The following is a 12,083-nucleotide window of genomic DNA, read 5'->3' on the forward strand; positions in this document are numbered from 1 at the left end:
GCAAAGAATTAATGGTGCTGGACAAGCATACTGTAGATTCAGTGAGCCGTGGAAGCTTTTTCAAACAGCCCTGCCAACATGGAGACTTGGATGCTGAAGCCTCTTCCCTTTTGCAGCTTCTAGACAACAGGCATCAATCTTTAGAAGCAGACTAAATGGGGGGTGGTGCATAAAGAGAAACCAGGATGAATTCAACAAAAATATGTCTAATTGTGCCAGGAGGTGCAATTTTCATGTCTCTATTCCATAGTTAAGTGGTTTAAGTGAGCTTTATGAAAATAAGCAAAATATCAATATCTCACATTATCTAAATCGGGAGAGTGGGGGAGAACTCCAGATGCTGCTAACTGTGGTGATATTTGAAGGTATTAAGGCATGTACAAAAGTATAGAAAGCAAAATTCTCACATGAGCAAACACATTAAATGGATAAAGATTTCCATATTATGTATGTACAGAATTAGATTTTAAAAACTTAGTAGTTTGTATGTCTAGAATCCAAAATAAAATACAAATGGTGCTGATTCTGAGAGTGCTTTCTCGCCATCCATGGCAAATTAGGTTTTGATTAATCCTAGTGGTGTCCATTCTGCTCAAATAAAGTTCTTATGTGTTAATTCATTTGACCAAAACAAGTTTCAATAAGCAGAGTGAAATGAAGAAAGAGGAGTAAGATGAAGGAAGATTTCAAAGTATTCAATGATTTTATCAAGGCATAGGTAAAGATACCTCATTTACACACACACACACACGCACACACACGCACACACATTTAGACATCCTATCAAACAACATTAAAGAATATATGATCTATCTATCTTTCTTCCCTCAAAATAAAATTATTATTCCTGATAGAAATTTTTTATTTAGGTCGACTAATCCTATGTATACGATTCTCAAGGAACTACACAGGGAAACCAGGAAAAAAAATTCTAACTGAATAACTCCATAGCATGTGTTATTTTGTGTATATGTTCATGTTTTTAAGGTGCCTTCTTTGTGTGTGCTTAAAGGTTTGTATGATGAGCAAAGCAAACACTGCGTCTTTCTGTTTCTGCTGACTAGTAGCAGTAATTCTTTTCAAAGCAAATGTTCTGCTGATGTCTTAGAAATCTAAAAGAGATTGACACTTTGCTTGAGAAAAAGTAGGATGTGGATTATTTTTCTTATTTTGTGTCAGCTTATCTGGGAGGAATCCAGTTAGTATGGAGTTCATGCCTTTAATTGCTTAAAATAGAAATATGTGGTTGTCTATAATATTTTATCATATATACTGCTATCAATCATAGGAGAGAATTACAACTGGTAAAGGTTCATCTGTGAATAGACTTTGACAAAAATGAGCATCCCACATTTCAACTTAATATATCTTGGAGGTCATTAAATCTATATATGCAAGAGGTACATCCTTAGACACAATTACACTTGAGTTTTTATCTGGTTTTACTGATGCGGATTTAAGAAAATAGCAACAATAACAGCTGAAGTTACTGAAAGCTTACTTTGTTTCATGTATTATGTAAAGTGTTTTAAATGCATATGTCACTTAGTTCTCAAATCTGCCCAAAGGTGCAAGTATTATTATACTCCCCTTTACTAATGATAGAAAAGATCTAGAGTGGTTAGTAATTTGCATAAGTTAAGGCAGCTAGTAACTGGTAGAGCTAGGATTTGAACCTAAGACTGTCTCTGTGTCTACATTCTGTCTTATTGCAAAATACCATTGTCTAGTAAGTTTTGGGCAAGTTATTTTACATGTCTCTCTAAAAGACACTATAAGTTTTATAATTTATCATAGGTGAATTCTCTGCTCTGGGGATTTTGCTATCTCAGTAAAACTCAAAGCAATATTAAGTCATCACTACAGAAAGTAGCCCTAAGAAGCAATGGATTTTGAAGAGCAATTTGAGAAAGGGAAGAACGACTATGCATTAGTTAACAGGAGGCGACATCATTCTCTTTGAGTGAAAACTGTAGAGATAATAAAAACAAATCTCATATGAAGAGAGTGCAAAATAATTAAAAAGAAGCATCAGGCAGCCACTTGACAAAGTGCAATATTTTAAAATGGTGACAAATCCAATGTTCATCCTATCAAAATATTCTGTTATTTTTATGGCATTTTGGGTTATATATGTTTATATAGAGATTAAATATATGTATGTATAAACAGTTTTCTATAGGTTTGTAGAATGTTTATACATAGTTAATATGCTTTTGTATGTTATGCCTATAAATAACAACTGTATGTGTTTCGTATGGGGTCAATGCTGGTGAACCATAGGGTTAGTATATAGAATTCTCTTTTTATAGTTATATGTGTGTGTGTATATATACACATATATTTATACCCATGTATATATTTCAAATCAGTGTATGCTAATAGAATAATAGATGTGTTTGTTATATCTCTGCATATATGTATATAGCATTAATATATTTAAGATGTGTTTGTTTCTTGCTCCAGGACTATGTTGACAATTTAATCCTCTTTTGGCCGTGGTCCTTTTGTACTGCATGTGTTTGCATGCAGAACCTTTCAAACTCCAATGAAGCTAGTAAATTATAATGCTAACCAGATCTTAGTGTCTCTGACATTGTCTGCTTTTGCAGACGAGGAGCTTGGAATAGCAGTCATTTGCTAACTCCCTGTGACTGGCTCACAAACAGAATATTTGGCAGGGATGAATGGAACTGAGCAGGGGTTGGTGCTGCCGTGGAGAAAGCCCAGACAGAAGAGCCCTTCCTCCATTACTGAATTCATGACATGAAAAACTAGTCATTAAACTGTGTACAAATGCATATGTGGGTAGTACCATCCTTTTTTGAAAGAGAATTCCCTTTTCTGTTTTGTTTAAGAGTGTGGTTCATAGTTAATCCATGTGTAGTCCTATAGCAAGAAATGATGGACAAATGCCTGCATTCTATCATGTGGGCAGAAAAGGTACCAACAGAATCCAAAGTATTGCCAGTGTCATCTGAGGAATCTGGTTTAATGGAAATAACGAAGTCAGAAGTGTGAATCAAAAGAAAAATCCAACTCTCCCAAGTTATAGAATTACTCTTCAGATACTTGTCAATTCAAAAGTTAAAGTGATGAAACTCTGTGTGCCTTTTACTATTAATTCTAAATGCTTGAAAACCTCGACTACTTTGTGATTGTTATGTTATTTTACGTTATTCTGATTCCTTAGATTAAACCTGAGGTTTAATTACATTTTCTCCATCTTACAGATAAGTTAAATGAGACTAGGAGTGATTGAGTAATTTGTTCAAGGTCACAGAGTTATTAACATAGTAGGAGTGAGATCCCTACCTAAATGTGTCTGATGCCAAAACCTGTAGTCCTTTTTTTTTTTTTTTAACCATGCAACATTATTTCATTGCTAGAGAGCAAAGGAGACCATTTATAAACTGAACTACTAGCTTGATTTTCCTATTAAAATCTTCCCTGTGCATTTCTTCTGCCTGATACACTACATGTGTACATTTTTGATAAGTGCTTTGCATTTCTGAGTAAGCATTTTCCAGATCTTATAATTAAATAATATGACCTTATTTGAATAGTATATGTAAAGTTAGGAAGCGCAGCTCTCTTAACTTTAACCATATAAAAGTACAGCTAACTTTGTTTCTGGGTATTTCAAAAACTAAAACTTTAGTGACAAATTAGTGATTTTTATATGTTAACACAAAATTTTGAAATAACTAGTATTTCAAAAGGCATAATTTGTGTTTCATTGTATGGATCTTGGCATATTTTAACCTCCCTTGAGTTATGCACTTGTCTGCTCACCAGCCCTAAGAGAAAAGAGACATATTGATTTAAAAAAAATTGTCCCTGGAACTATGTGACTAAAAGAAACATTGAGTATAAATTCACAAATAAAAACATTTTCAAATGTCATCCTGATGGTGAAATTTGCCTGTAGTGAGATTTAACTGATACTATTATCTGTCCTTCAAAATTTTTTTTATTGCTCTTTATTTTCTTTTATTAAGATTCTCAGTTTCAAAGGGACTTGAGACTGTCTGCTTTGCTATCATACTCCCTTTTCTTATGACAGGTAGTCTATTATGCAATTGCTATGATCTTCAAAAGAATAAAATGAAAATCAAGAAAGAATGTAGAGAAGGCATTAGGGACTGTGAGAGTTCTGTGAACCAGACAAATTGTGACTGAAAAAGAATCACAGTCAAATACTCAGGGTTATTCTTGTAAGATTAGTGCTTCAGTTTTTGAAATGTGAATTTTTTATCGTGCAAATTGCGTGACTACGAAAGAACTAGATATTTGTCTTCCAGTGTGACAAGAATTTTGGAAAACATTACCCTTTGAAAATGCTAAGCAAAATTATTAATATTAAAACAAATTTTTTTCTGAATCTAAGTTTACATTTTTAAAATACTGAAAAGCCATCCTCATCCCCCTTTGAAATTCATCTTATCTTGTAAAACTCTGCTACTACGCTATAATTCCTAATGTGAAGTTTCCCCAATTTTTATTCCAGCCCTACCCTCACTCTACTTCCACCAGACAGAATTAATTACAACTTTTTTTCCTTCTCACCATATATATAACTAGTCCTTCTGTTTTGTACTACTTAACTCTGCCTTGTATTATGTAGTCAGTTGTGGGTCTGTTTTCTGTGTTGAAGTATAGAGTTCTTTTTCACCTGCCCACTCACCCATAAACCTTAAATTCTTGGCACACAGGGGTGTACAATTTTTGTTAACTTTAAACTGAATTGAATTATAATTCTCAGCTAAATCTCAGGTCATTTTTATAAACCTTGGGGTGAACTATAGGACTGAGATTATTTAGAAAATCTGTGTCTTAAAGTTTTATGTTCCTATATGCCCCAAGCCACCCTGCAAATGTGTGCTGAGACTACTTCAAAAGCTCCTTGCAGGATATTTGGTTCTGTCCAAATGTCCATGGGGTCATTGGTCATGTCAAAAGGTCCTTGATATTTGGTCTTGTCCAGAATGTCCATGGAAACATTTGACTCACGGTGAGCCATCTATCTAACCTTGTGTGCTATTACCAGCTGCTAGGCTACCAAGGCAAGAAGAGTTATTATTGTCAGTATGGCCACAACACAATAATTGGACCAATAAAACATGATAGTATTTTTTATGTACTAATCATATGAACTAAAAGTGTAAATAAACATCATGAGCTATTTGAACCCAGGGATATTTTCTAAGCACGGACATTTTGGACAGGACCAAATCCAAAAGCCACCTGGGAAGCTTTGTAGAAATACAGGTCCATGGATCTCAAACTCTGCAGCACTCTCTGATGCCTGTATTTTACACAAGATTGCCCTGTCGCTATTAGATACACAGCCAGGTCTGGCAACCACTGGCTGTACATAAAGCAAAATAAAGTAATAAAAAATATACAAGATAAATTCATTTATTTATTCAAATAATGATTATTGATCTCTAATTGTACATAGTGTATAGAAAGTGTTTATTATTGCTTTTTCCATTAAGATGTAAGCTGCATGAGAGCAGAACTTCTCCCTTTTGTTTATCTCTAAAATTCAATGTACAGCACAGGGATAATTCAGCCACCTCCTAATTTGTCTTTCCTAATTTCAATCAGCAGCAATCATTATTTTTCCGAATCAAGAACTGATCATATAATTTCCTGTTTCTAAGTCTTAAGCTCCCTTTCTCTTAGAATGGTTTTCAAATTTTAACATGCATCAAAATAAGTTACAGGACTTAAAATATATTATTTTATGGGTTTTCCTACAAAAATTCCTTCCCATTTAACCTTGGTTGGAGACAGGGCAGCTTTGTAAGTAATTTTTACTCACAGCTGGTGTTGAAAACATTCACTTTATTAAAAAAGATAGTCATAATATCTAGATTCGGCACTCAGGATACTTCAAAACTAAACCCCAATTATTGACCCAGGTTCTTTCTCATAAGACATTAAACTCTATGCATGAGTCTGATTAGACTACTTGTAATTCCCCAAATAAGAAGTAATAATCTTCACTCTTCTTGGGAATTGTATATGATTCCCCATTCCCAAGATAGTTTTCTATCTTATCACTGGTAGTCAGTGCAGTCGTAATTATGGCTGTAGATCTAGGACTAAAAGTACCCGCACTTGAAAGCCACTTGCTTCCCCTAGAATTAATTACTCTTCACTATGCTCCCCCCAAAAGTTTACCCTTCTTGTGGCTTCCATTTTATGATTTTTTTTATTGGCCTCTCCCATTTAAAGATGGTGAACTCATTAAAGCACATGTACATACATATTCACACATGTTCCATCTTTATAATGCTTTTTGCATACTAATGGGAACAAAATAAATGCTCAATAAATATTTGTTGAATATCATTAAAAATGTTTTATAATCTAGGACACGCACATACTTGACAAGGTTGACATTATAAGTGCTAATGATGAGTCTGTAACACTTAGCAGTAAGTTTGTGAGCACTAAACAAATGGAACTTAATTACGTATGTTATTTTAAAAATAAGTTTGGTGATTTTTTGCATATATTTTCCAAATAATAGCTTCATTTCTCTAATTGATTTCTTCAATTCTTCTTTGTTAGTCAACCAAAAGAGCAAGAGCATCCATTCATATCTTAAGTCCTCTAGGACCATGTATTTCCATAAAAATTGATCAAAATAGAAAGGTGGTTCTAAGTGTTAAATGTTTTAATTGACACTTATAAGTTCTTGTTAAATAAATGCCTGCTTAAATTATTATTCTGGAACTATGTCTAAACTGTGATAAATCAAGTAGTTATAAAAAGAAAATATCAGTGAACTATTTTAAGCTTTAAAAAAATTTAATGTTTTTGCTACGTTATTGTTTTGCAAAAAAATCTTTCTAACTTTCCAACATTTTTCTCTTTCTGGCTTTTTCTACTCAACCTATAAACATATTTTTTCAATCTAGAACAACTGAAGAAAACCAAGCACACATTCCACCTCGTATTTACCTTTTCTCCATTTCTTTTTGATCCTGCATCATTCTGGCTGTCACCTACTCTTACTACTTTATATATTTTTACATCATTAGAGTATGCAATGATGCTTACCTAGCACATAGTGGGCAAACAGGAAACAATTCATAATTACTCTCTTACTCAACTGTAGATTGTTTGATCTCTTTTTTATCCATTTCTGCTAGTTAACATAAACTTGCAAATATACAAAGGCAATTAGAAAAGTTCGCCTTAAAACAAGCAAAATTTTCACACAGTTCTCTGAATTTGAAAGTTTTATATTTAATAAAGTGGAAAAAAGCAATTCTAGACTTCCTGTTAGATGCTCTCATAAAACCATGCCCTTTCCTTATCAGAAATTATAAAACTGAAACTTAAAATGTTTTGTAAAATCCTTTGCTTGACATCAGTCTCACCAGGTGGAATAAAAACTTTATGAGGGTAGGAAACTGCCCATGTTGTTTACTGCTTTTTCCATAATCTAGCAGTGTCCCCAGGAAGACTGAAAATTCCCCAAGGATTCTGCCTGGCATATAGTAGGAGTGTAAGAACTACCTACTGAATAAATGAATGAACATACTGAGAATGTTTAATAAGAAAATTAAAATTAAATTTAGGAGAGAATATTTAGCATATTTGGCAATTAGCAGATTAAATATTATACAAGTAATTTAAAAAACTTTCTGATGACTATTCTGAAGTGAAAAGCATTTTCTTGAAATTGATTGATTTATTAATATATTAATATATTCAAATAAGTTTTGTGATTAATTAGCAGATAATTCACATATCCAAAAGCTTGCATGTGGGTGGCTTTTCAAGTGGACTGTATAAATTTTCCCTTTTTCATTCTTTAAAACTAAAAGCTGAAGAATCATACAGGTATTATTTTATCATGCCACAGTAAAACCTACTAAGTTATATCAAACTATATAGCATACTTCAATCAGAGTGGAAAATAAATATTTTTGCTATGTGTTTTAGAGTTATATTGAACCATGAATACAGCAATATTTACTCTGAATTTATATAAGACCAAAGGATCTAACATTCTGTTTTTAGGACTAGTGTTGGCATTTGTCATGTTTCAGCTTCTTTCATCTCCTATGGATCTGTGACCTTGTAACAATGAAAGTACACAAGCATTCTTTTTTCTCTATGACATTTATTTTGCTGAAATTGTCAGGATTTCTGTGGTGTTCCCATTTTGAAACATATTTCACGTTTCAAAAGCTATATTTCCCCTTTAAGGAACAGAAATTTTTGTAATATCTTTAGCTTTGGGTGTTGGACGTTTTATGTGGGAGTGGCTGAGGAATGTTAATAATATTGAAATATAACTTTTTAAGTGATAGCTGTGTTTTTTATGTCTTTCTTAGGATTTGACTAAGAAAAGCTAGTAAGAACTGCAATGATTTCCACTATGTGTAAGTAAAAAGAATGTTCTTTCATTGGCATCTGTAGCTACAATATTCTAAGCCTTGAAGCACTTGCAAAAATTTTTAGAATAACTGATCTGTTTTACTTTCAGTCTTTATTCAAGTTCCCTCCTTGTAATGTCACATTACTGAACACTAGATATATATTTTTTAAATTTTTAATGTGAAAAAAATCCAAATTTTAATCATTAGGGCAAAGTTCTTATATTGATGATTTTTAAGCTGTGTATAGTTGGTGGCATATTGGGAGTGTAAGGGAATGTAGTTACCTCCAAAAACCTGGAGAGAAAATTTTAAAAACTCTTTTGGAGTTAAATGATTTAAATAAATCTATAATAGGAGGAGACAAAATTTATATGAGATTGTCTGGAGTATTTTCCTGAATTATAGTTTCGTTGATGATATCAACCAAGTTAAAGGATAAATTTATCAATGAAAGAGTATAGCTACACTAGGAAAATATGTTATAGAGAAGGCAATTTCTTTTGATGTATCTGCATCAGAGTCTAGGATAGGGAAATGTAGGAGACAGGCAATTCTGTATCTATCATCTTCCATAATAAGTTAATGAATTATTTCCTGCTTGGTGTATCAGTCTTATGTGAATTCAACTATCATAAGTACACCAAAAAGTAATTATTTGTAAATATACTAATAAATTTTAGATTTTAGATTTGTAAGGCTTGGATCACTTATTCTACTATCAAACTATTACATACCTTCAGAATTCAAGTAGAATTTCAATATCATGACTCACCTCTTGTTTCATAAGCTTTTTTAAAAAAATTAAATTTGTTGGGATGACATTGGTTAATAAAATTATAGAGGTTTCAAGTGTACAATTAAAAAATACATCACCTGTATATTGCATTGTGTGTTCACCATCCAACATCAAATCTCCTTCTGTAATCATATATTTGACACCCTTTACCTTTACTTACCTCCCCTCTTTCTCCCTTTTCCTCTGGTAACCACTAAACTGTTGTCTGTGTCTATTAGTTTTTGTTTGTCTTGTTCACTTGTTCCTTTCAGTTTTTCAGTCTGCTTTTTAAGTTTAGCAAGACTTAACTAGATTATTCAAATATATATATAAATTGTTAGTTGCATCATCCTTAGAGATGAAGGCTGCTTTTTGTGGAAATATTTTATGTTTAACGTACTTAAGGTGAGTATTTGTCCTATATTACTCAGAAAGATAAGATAAGAACATACAGGGAGTGTGAACAGAAACAGGTAAATTGTGGAAACAAGGATTAGTGGATCATGACAAGGAGAAAGAAAAGCCATGAGAAATATGGCTTAGGATCGCCATACTCAGCTGGTGCCAAGTTAGAATCACGTTTTATTGAAAGTAGCAAAATGGACTAAAGTAGGTTTCTAACTCACCACCAGTTTTCCTTGCCTCTTTTGGCCTTTGCAATGTCTTTCTCTGAAGGATTACCATCAATGTAAATATACATTTATCATGCTATTATTAGAAGTTCTCCCGTTATTTCTTTAACACTACAGGTTCTTTTAAAAGAATGATTTTAGCCATGGCAGAGTAACAGGTATTAGATTTACTCTCCAGATTTAAATAAGTCTAAAATTAAATAAAATTTATGAACTTTTTATATTCACTAGACAACAGACAGCAGAGTTATAATTTTTGATAGAAGACATTTAAAGTGTGTTTCAAATTCAACCTGACTTTCTGCCTAAGAACATTTTCTAAATCATAGCACAAAACTATGAACCCAAACAGATCTTAGTAGTTTGTCTAGGTGAAGAGAAATTGAGGCTCAGGGCTGCAGAAGGAGTGGAATTTGTGGGTCAGGGTTTTAGAGAATAGGGAGACACTCAGAGAGGTAGCATCTAAATCTGCATGGAGATCTGTTGAAATTTTGTCAGAATAAGCTCCATATACTCAGGAGGAAAAAAATATTTAAGTCTAGCAGAGAACAACTACTGGGGATCTTTGAGAATTACAAATATTCTGGAGGTCGCAGTTTTCAGAGATACTAGACTTCTCAATAACAGAGTGGATTTCACTGAACAGAATTGATTGCTCAAAAAGGTCATGCGACAGCAATAGCATTACTTTAGAGATGCTTTAACAAAACCTAAGAACAACCCTTAGAGGAGCTACCAAACTATCAGAACAAATATCAAAATTCTTCAAAAGAATTTAAAAAATGCAAGCACTCAGCAATGTAGCATTCACCGTATTCATATTACAATAAAAATTATTAGACTTGCAAAGAAGCAGGAAAAAGTGACCCATAAATAGTAGAACTATTATAAATGTTTAAAGATATAGGGTAAATATGACATCATGAATATACTGGTGTGAAATCTCAGCAGGGATGTTGAAATTGTGTATAAAAAAGAGCCACCTGAAAATACTAGAATTAAAGATTAAAATATTAAACAAAAATATGACTGAATTGAATAAATAGAACATTGATTCCGAAGAAGAAAGGATTAGTAAACTCGAAGATAAGATAATAAAAACTAATCTGAGTTAGAGAAAAAAAAGATTGAGGCTCAGTGACCTGCTAGGTAATATTAGACAGTCTACTATGTGTGTAACAGACATTGAAAAAAGGAGGAGAGGTAGATTCAAGTAGGAAAACATTTTAAATATTAATAGCCAACATTACCTAAATTTGAGGAAAAATTTAAAATGGAGATCCAAGATACACATGAATCCCAAGCAATATAAAATAAACAAAAAACATATTACAATCAAATTGCTGAAAACCAAAGGCTAATAGAAGACATTTTATTTTTATTTTTATTTTTTTCACACCTACAGCACCTGGTCTTCCTAGGTGGTCTCCTATCCAAGTACTAACCAGGCCCGACCCTGCTTAGCTTCCAAGATCAGATGGGATCAGGAGTGTTCAGGTTGACATGGCTGTAGACTAGAAGATATTTTAAATCAATCAAAAAACATTATATGCATAGAAACAATAAGAGAAATGTACTGTTGGATTCATAGTAGAAACAATAAAAGCCAGAATATAAATTATAACTTTAAGTAAATGAAGAGAAAAATACATCTTGAGTTTCATATTGAGGATACATACTCGAAAAAATTATGGGAAAATAAGTCAGTAAATTTTCTTACCAGTAAGTCTGTCCTATAGGAAGTATTTAAAAAGTGTCTTCAATTGACATGCAATGGTATCAGGAACAAATACAGATCTACATACATGAACGAATTGTCACAGAAATAAAAAATATTTGTGAAAATATAAAATTATTTTTCTTGTTTCTTATTTTTATAAAAGATAATTGACTGAAGAAACAAATAAAAATGTGCTATGAGACTTATAATGTATGTTGAAGTAAAATGTCTAATACTATAGCATAAAGAATTGAGAGAGTAAATGGAAGAATTCTGTTTTAAATTTTAAAATTATACTTTGTAATAATATTTATTTACAGTATACTCTAATAAGTTAAGGATGCTTATAATAATTCCTAGAAAATATTTAAAAAAGAAAATAAAACTAAAAGGCAAATAGATGAGATAAAAATAGAATACTAAAAAATGAGTAATAGGGCATTGAAAATACTCTGTATGATACTATAATGATTAATACATTTATCTAAACCCATGGAATGTATAACTCCAAGAGTGAACCCTAATGTAAGCTATGGACTTTAGTGATC

The 12,083-nt window shown here is 32.3% G+C and overlaps 1 pseudogene; it reads right to left on the reverse strand.

Moving 5' to 3' along the window:
• Positions 1 to 11,211: 11,211 nt before the first annotated feature.
• LOC112476267 lies at positions 11,212 to 11,330 on the reverse strand (annotated as a pseudogene).
• Positions 11,331 to 12,083: the final 753 nt, after the last annotated feature.

Source organism: Pteropus alecto, unplaced genomic scaffold (assembly GCF_000325575.1).
Source record: "Pteropus alecto unplaced genomic scaffold, ASM32557v1 scaffold12, whole genome shotgun sequence".
NCBI lineage: Eukaryota > Metazoa > Chordata > Mammalia > Chiroptera > Pteropodidae > Pteropus > Pteropus alecto.